The sequence below is a fragment of the Sinocyclocheilus rhinocerous genome, unplaced genomic scaffold (genome assembly GCF_001515625.1).
Source record: "Sinocyclocheilus rhinocerous isolate Xijiao unplaced genomic scaffold, SAMN03320098_v1.1 scaffold3689, whole genome shotgun sequence".
NCBI classification, from domain to species: domain Eukaryota; kingdom Metazoa; phylum Chordata; class Actinopteri; order Cypriniformes; family Cyprinidae; genus Sinocyclocheilus; species Sinocyclocheilus rhinocerous.
Genome location: NW_015624251.1, coordinates 23,402 through 31,405, shown reverse-complemented (window position 1 = coordinate 31,405; position 8,004 = coordinate 23,402). Strand labels below are relative to the sequence as shown.

Here is an 8,004-nt window from a genome sequence, read left to right as displayed (position 1 = left end):
ACACACACACACACACACACAGAGACACACACACACACACACACAGAGACACACACACACACACACACAGAGACACACACACACACACACACACACACACACAGGTTGAAGAATGAATCCATCTCTTTCTTGACTTCTTTGATCAAACATTTTTACATAAAGTAACATAAGCCACTGGATTTAACATGCAACATAATAAGGTATAAATAGCATATTGTATATGAAGAATGAACCCATGATTTTTATTTATTGTTTAATCAGACTGCCAAAAGAAACATTTCTTATTATCAATGCTGAAAACTGTTTTTGCTGCTTAATATTTTTGTGAAAACTGTGACACACTACTATTAAAAAAAAAAAAAAGTAGAAATTAATACTTTTATTCAGCAAGGATGCATTAAATTGATCAAAAAGTGACAGTAGAGACATTTATAATGTTGATTTTGAATTCTTTCTATTCATCAAAAAATGTCAAAAGACATTTTCACATAAAATAACATTAAAATGCAAAATATAAAGCCACTGAATTTAACACGCAACACAATGAGGTATAAATAGCATTCTAATTAATATATCTATACTGCCCTCTCCTGGACATACAGTAGATCTGTGTAAACAGTACAAAAGCAGTTTAGTGTCAAATTATTCAGAGTTATCAATTAAAGTATCTTATTTTTGTCAAGTATAGTCATACTTTTGTAAATATATTGACTAACGGCCATTATGATATCTAGTCTTCCCGATCCTGTTTATATTTCTGTGGTACTGGGAAAGAAATTAGTTCATGTTATATCAATTTTCCACAGTAAATAAATATATATTTTTAAATTCATTTAAGTGTCTCAGAAGTATGGGGTTTGTAGTACTGTGTGCTAGAAGTACTATGTGTACTAGTTAGATTTTCAACTAATTTCTCTTAAGTTATTAATCAATTAAGGAAAACAATAAACGTTGTCATTGTTTGAATGTGACTCCTGATTAAATAATTTATTGTGAATTTTTTTTTAAATTTATTGTGATTTTACAGCAGAAACAGGAAGCCGTGGTCAGCGCGGCAATTTTTTAACGGTTGATTCAAACCAAGAATAACAACCAAAATATTCCTAACGAATTTTAAATGGAAACAACGCGTTTTGCGAATATTCGCCGGACTACAGGTGCTTTGTAGGCGGGTGTTCTTCAGATCAGAGTGATTATCAGAATCAGTCCGTTCACGTTATACAGGATGAGTATGAGGTGTGATTTAAGCACTTACTTTGCTAACTAAGCAATCAGTCGTGTCGATCATAGATGAGCCGTTTAACGTTCACGTGATTTCGCTTCATTCTGAATCAACGGAACGGACGCGAACACGCGATGGACACAACCTCCGGGAACTACACAGCACGATGGAGAAAAGACTACAACTCCCAGAATGCAACAGCAGCGGAATGGCGGATTGACTGGTGAAGATGTTTCGGCGTGTTTCTTCTGTTCGCGGTTTAAACGGCCTTGTGTTCGGACGCGGCGCTGGAGGTCAGCAGCTCAATAAAAACACGACAAAACCGCGAAATAACCGTTAATAACGGACTGCATGGCATTAACGGTGATATCACAGCCGCTGCAGCATTGGTGATCGTCGAATCCTATATTTAACTCTATGTGATGGTTATACGTTTTGAATAACAGAATAAAATGTGATTCACCACTGCTGAAATGTGATATCACGTTTAGGTTCACCGTCAAGGAGAATATGAATGAAATATGTCTGCTGTATAGATGAATTATGACAACTTTTTTCGGCTTCTCCCGATTAGTGGTCGCCACAACTGATTATTTAGTTTGATAATGACAACTAAATTTAATAAATTCCAGATTTCGATTTTGCACATCCTCTTTTGACGTTAATACGTCACGCAGCCAGTACCCGCCACTCAGAGTGTTTCCCGCCATAGAGTCATTCAAACAGCGTTGCCAAATCCTGTTATAATACGCAACTTTGGGATTCTTTAAGTTTTTTTAAAAATATGGTTGCTTGATATGAAAATCTCACAAGCAACTTTAAGCAATCTGCTCACAGTTAATGGATAATCAGTGCAATAATAAAAGTGCTGCAGCGTAATTCACAAACATTTGTTGCAGTTTGCTGATTTTTGTAAAAAAATAACTTCTGTTTTGTTTTTTTAAAACTGTTTTTGCTTTTCAAATAAATGTGGTTTCAGTTTAATATGTTGCTGGCTCATTTATTGTTACTAAATAATTTCGCTGATAATAAATAAGCTAGTTATTTTGGGCTTGTTCACGAAGCTGCGGTTGCTTATTTTTCTCGCGAGACTTGGCAACACTGCTTTGCTCATCATTCTGGCGCGCTTCATTCGTTCGCTCCGGTTCACTCGCGTCACGCGTTCAGCTGCTCTGTCGTGCTTCTCCTCGCTCGCTCGTCAGTAAAATGCCCTGCTCTGAAGTTACAGAAGCGGTTTCGCCGCAGAAGAGATGTAAGAGTGATGCGGTGAACGGACACAAAGAACAGGTGCTAAAATTCGCCAAGCTGACGGAAAACGCCACGCCGCCGAGCCGAGGATCGAACCGAGCCGCGGGATTCGACCTGCACAGGTGTGTTCTGCACGTTTAGATTCATGCATGTCTCTCTTTTGAATTGTTTCCCCTCTTCCGTTTCTTTTTTTTTCCTGTATTTTTTTAAATTAACGCATTTATTGCCAGTAGTTCCTGCTGCTTTGGTGCATTTGTTGAACTGTGATTAGGTTGTTTTTGCACATGCATATGTTCAGATTCATGCATATTGTGTTTTTCTCTTAATTCTGTACTGACTGTGCATTTGATGAGCTGTGATTGATTGTGTGTTTCAGTGCATATGACTACAGCATCGGGCCGATGGATAAAGCTCTGGTCAGACCGACATCCAGATCGCGGTTCCGCACGGTTACTACGGCCGAGTCGGTGAGCGAGAGCTACAGAAGCATGTGATGTCAAGCCAGAACCGGTTTCCTCATTAAACACTGTTTGTGTTGCAGCTCCTCGCTCGGGTCTCGCACTGAAGCACTTCATCGATGTCGGCGGTACGTCGCTCGTGAATCACATTCGCCAGTGACATGAGAATGTGGTGTTTTACTGTGATATCACATGTGTGGTGTGTCTACAGCTGGCGTGGTGGATGAGGACTACAGGGGGAATCTGGGAGTCGTGCTCTTCAACTTCAACAAAGAGCCGTTTGAAGGTGAGACTCGGGCTTTCTGCAGGGCTGAATTCACTCTTCCACAGATTAAGGTCTTAAATCCATAACATCATGGCATTAAATGTTGCATGCACTGCAAAACACGAATCTGTGATATCCGTCTTGTTTTCAAGTGCAAATATCTCAACATCCTTAAATCACGTTTACTGGAGATGCGAAATTAAGATACGAAGTCTTGCTTTCTGAGAAAAAAAGAGCACAAGATTAAAATACTGCAAAATCGACGCGTTTCAAAAAGGCGGGGCATAGAGGAGAAACAATAATGTACAGTATGTGGAAAATAATGTGTTTTTTTAACTTTAAACCGCATAAACACATTTCATTACACCAAATACACAAAATAATGTTCTTTTTAGCAGCATCATATGACCCCTTTAAATGACATTGAGTTTTGAGAATGATTTCTACAGAAGGTCTAGACCGCATATAGATTAAAGCAATAAGCCCCATGAAGCCGTGGTTTACAGTGAATTTATAACGGCTAAGGGGCATTGTTAGATAAATTCACTGTAAACCACGGCTTCACGGGGCTTATTGCTTTTATAAAACGGTTATTCCATATACGTAGTAAGGTTTCACAAAATAAAACGGCAAATAAAGTGTAATGATATTAATAAAAACAGTATTCTTCCACCAAACAATGTAGCTCCTCAGAATCAGTTGTGGTTGCAACAAAGTGGTTGCCGAGCAACAGACAAACGTAAACAAAGGTGTGTTACTTTGTAGAGTAATTTACAACAGCTTCGAACGCGGCTCAGCCAATCAGAATCAAGCACCGGAACTCTCGCTGTTATAAATGTTTTTCTTCAACATTTATCGGCGTGTGTCTGCAGTGAAGAAGGGCGACCGCATCGCTCAGCTGATCTGTGAGAGAATCTATTACCCGGAGCTGCAGGAGTTACAGGTAAACGCCGCTGTCGTTAACGTACTTCACTCGTTCGTCGCGTCTATAAGAGCGTCTGCTGTATTTCCGTCATGTTTTCTGGTTTCAGACGCTGGATGAGACGGAGAGAGGAGCGGGAGGCTTCGGATCCACCGGCACCAACTGAAACTGTTACGGTGTCAAATGTTGTAAACATGAACATTTAAAATGTTGTTATAAAATTGATAGTTTAATGGTGTAAAATGTGTCTATTTCAAGGCGAGTCATTTATTTAATGATTTATTTCTCAATGACATTAAACTGTTTTTTGTGCAAAATGTGGAAGGTTAATAACTGTTTGATCATCCTGATGTTATTTGCAGTCTATTAAACAAGTTTTTTTTCTACCTCTGTATTATAGTAATTTTGTACTTGGTGTTTTAATATTATTTGTTACAGTATTTGTACTTTTACTTTTCTTTTTTCCACTTAGTTTGCACATGATCTCAAATGCAGAGCAGGGTTTTTGTCTTTTAACTCTTGTTTTGCTCTCGTCATTTTGACCTGGAGAGGATTTTCTTTCTCCTGCACTAAAACTTACTGACTGCTGACAGAATATAACTTCTTCCCCACAAAAACTGTATAATTTTTGTGCTTTTGAGGGATTTTGGTGTTAATTTTCGTTCAAAAATGACCAATCTATCTCTCATTATGCTCTATTAGCAAATATTGGATTTAATCTTTTGATCAACTTGTTTTCTTTCTTTCAATTAGCACAGATTTAGAGTTCATTTTTGAAACTGATTGATTGTAGGCCTTTTTTTCCCCATTTTTGAGTAAACACTACCAAAATGATTCACTCACAAACTCAGATCAATGAGCTCTATAATCAATCAGTTTCAAAAAGAAACACAACCTGTGCTAATTGAAAGAAAACAAGTTGATCAAAAGATTGAATCCAATATTTGCTGATAATAGAGCATAATGAGAGACTAACCGTTTTTAAATGCTGGTCATTTTTGACCAGAAACACAAATTTGAGTAAAAGATTTTCAGCAGCACAAGGGTTAAAAAACTACAGTGAAATGTGGAAGTGAATGTCGCTCAGGAGCCGCTAGGTGGCGCTACAGAACAGTTTATAAAAACACATGCAGCCATGAAATAAAGCAGGCTGAAAGTTTGGATTAAAAAGCTCAAAAATGAAGAGTTTTCATTGGCGGCACGTTTGATCTTTGCATCATTCACAGACTTGCAACAAAATTTAGTGAGATGTTCAGGTTCAATACACAAGATATCTTTCTTTATCCTTAATAAAAACGTCCTGCAGTGATATCAGATGGTAATACTATAGTACTGTGCTGAATTAACCATATTTATGGCTATTACATCCACAAAATACATGAACCTTATAAAGCTACTGTATCATTGCACCCTCTTGGAATTACTCCGTTTATTATTATTATTCTCCAAAATTAATCTCATTTTTGAGGGCCTAAACATGCTCGAAAACTCATGAAACTGCACACGTGGCAAAATGGCTTGATTGCGATACACTTTCAATGAAGTGCCCCTCGAGCTACGTTTCACGTACATGTACGAAATTCGGTAGACACGTGTAACACACCGATACCTACAAAAAAGTCTCTTGGAGCAAAATCCGAAACCCTACAGGAAGTCAGTTATTTAGAATTTTCTCTGCAAATTTTGTGTAGTTTTTGGCATTTCCAGGCATTGTATTTTAACCATAGACTGAACTCATCCCAGAAATGTAATCAGATCAACACCAAATTTGGTCAGTCTGATCTAAAGCCCTTTGTGATGTTAAATTGCAAAGATCTTGAGTTTTCGTTGAAACGCGTGTCCGTGGCGGCCTGACAAATTTCGATGTTTCGCCATGAAAAAGGAAGTTGTTGCAAGTCAGGCATACAATGTCCGATCTGCCCCAAACTTCATGTTTAATAAATGTCCTGGCTTGAAGACATCTACATGCCAATATTCAGTTATAGTCATAGCGCCACCTGCTGGCAACAGGATACGTCATGTTTTACACTAACTCAAACATACCATGTTTAATCTGCCCCAAACTTCACTCATTTTATAAGAGTCCTGGCCTGAAGACATCTACATGCCAATATTCAGTTATAGTCATAGCGCCACCAGCTGGCAGCAGGAAGTTTGCCAAATATAAATGACTGATATATTCCTCCTGTATTTAACACTTTAAATGCATTTTGCCCACCATTCACTGTTTTCCTAAAGCCACCGGGTGCGAGGGCCCTTTCAACGCTGCTTGCAGCTTTAATTGATCATGACTTTCTTTGCTGTTCTTTTTTTTTTATCCACTCAAAGCTCTTTTACTGTAACTGTACAAACGTCCAGCTTCAGCTGGAGCTTCTCGTGTCAAATCTTGACTGATTTTGATCAAGTAAGCGTCAGAATAACTGCAGTAATATCTCCAGATGAACACTTACTGGACTGAAGCAGCTCAGCTTTACTTGATTCTCCATCAATCATGTTTTAGAGTCTCAAATCTGATCCTCAGGATCTTTTGAGGAGCGTTTGTTTCCAGAAGCTTTACTTTCACTGTTCCTCAGCGGAGGAATGATCTTCACAAGCCTCCAGAACATCTCACATCTTCTGAGGAGCCTTTATTTCTTCAGCTCTCAATCACTGCATTATATGTTTGGAGCATTTCAATCTCATCTTACTGAGACAGATTACTGCAGATATAGAGCCACGACTGATATTTAGATCATTTTATGTCAGTATCTGCTGTACTGTTATAAAGATGTCTGTGATTTACATCACAAGCAGCAGAATTTCATATAAATATCAGCATTTGCACCAAATTGCATATTTTTGCTTAATTTGAGTCTCTGAATAAAACTGAGCTGCTTTTTCCTCCATATTCTCACTGTATCAGACTATATGAGCCATAAAAGCCTGATGGATCAAACATGATACTCAACAAAAAACGTATGCAAACTTTAGTCTTTCGTGTAATATATTTCGTCTAAAGCTTCAATCAACTGTTCCATTTTTAAAAAGGATTGGATTTTTGGACTATTATTTCATATGTCAGGCTTTACAGGGTTAAAGAATACCACAGTACTGTAAAACAGCAGTATTCTGGTACGATGTCAATGTTGTCCATTTCGAATCATCGTTTTTCTGAGGAACCGAGCGAGACCTGAGTGATTCTGAGACCTGATGGAGTTCACAGGCCGCTCTGAAAGAAGGCCAGCGCTCGAGTCGTCCGTACAACCAAAAATATGTTTTTATTGTGAATGTACAACTAAACCCCTCACGAGTGTGAAGACAGAACAGAACGTGGTCGTACAGACGGCAGAGGTGGCGTTCTCATTGCCGGAGGCCACAGGTGTGTGTGTGGAGGTGTGTGTGGCCGTCAGACCTCAGTGCATATGGATCGAGTCACAGAAACACCGTTTACAAGTAGTTGGTCATTATAAGAAGCACCATTACAAACCCCTCCGTTCCAGGGGTCTTCTAGTTTACAAATGCGTTCGCGAGTAAAAAAGTGACACGGTTACAGTATAGACACACTTAAATTACATGTACAGGGTTTCTGCAGGTCTTAAAAATGTCTTAATTCGCTCTTACACAACCTGAGGCCTAAAAAAAGGTCTAAAATTGGAGCAGAAAGTCTTAGATTCATAAATGCTGCATGCACAGCAAAAAAAGAATATCTTCCTTAGTATTCTTGATTTGTTTTCTAGTAGAAATACTCAGCGGGTGTTGCATGCATTAGTCCAAAAGAAGTTAAATAAAAAGAGGCCTTTGTTCACCCCCCGGAGCCGTGTGAGATAATTTTTTATGGATGGGCGCTTTTTATTTAACTTCTTTTGGACTGATGCATGCAACACCCGCTGAGTGGCATTAAACAGTCAAA

At 38.5% G+C, this 8,004-nt stretch overlaps 1 pseudogene; it reads left to right on the top strand.

Moving 5' to 3' along the window:
• Nucleotides 1-1,212: 1,212 nt before the first annotated feature.
• Nucleotides 1,213-4,372, top strand: LOC107739943 (deoxyuridine 5'-triphosphate nucleotidohydrolase, mitochondrial-like; annotated as a pseudogene).
• Nucleotides 4,373-8,004: the final 3,632 nt, after the last annotated feature.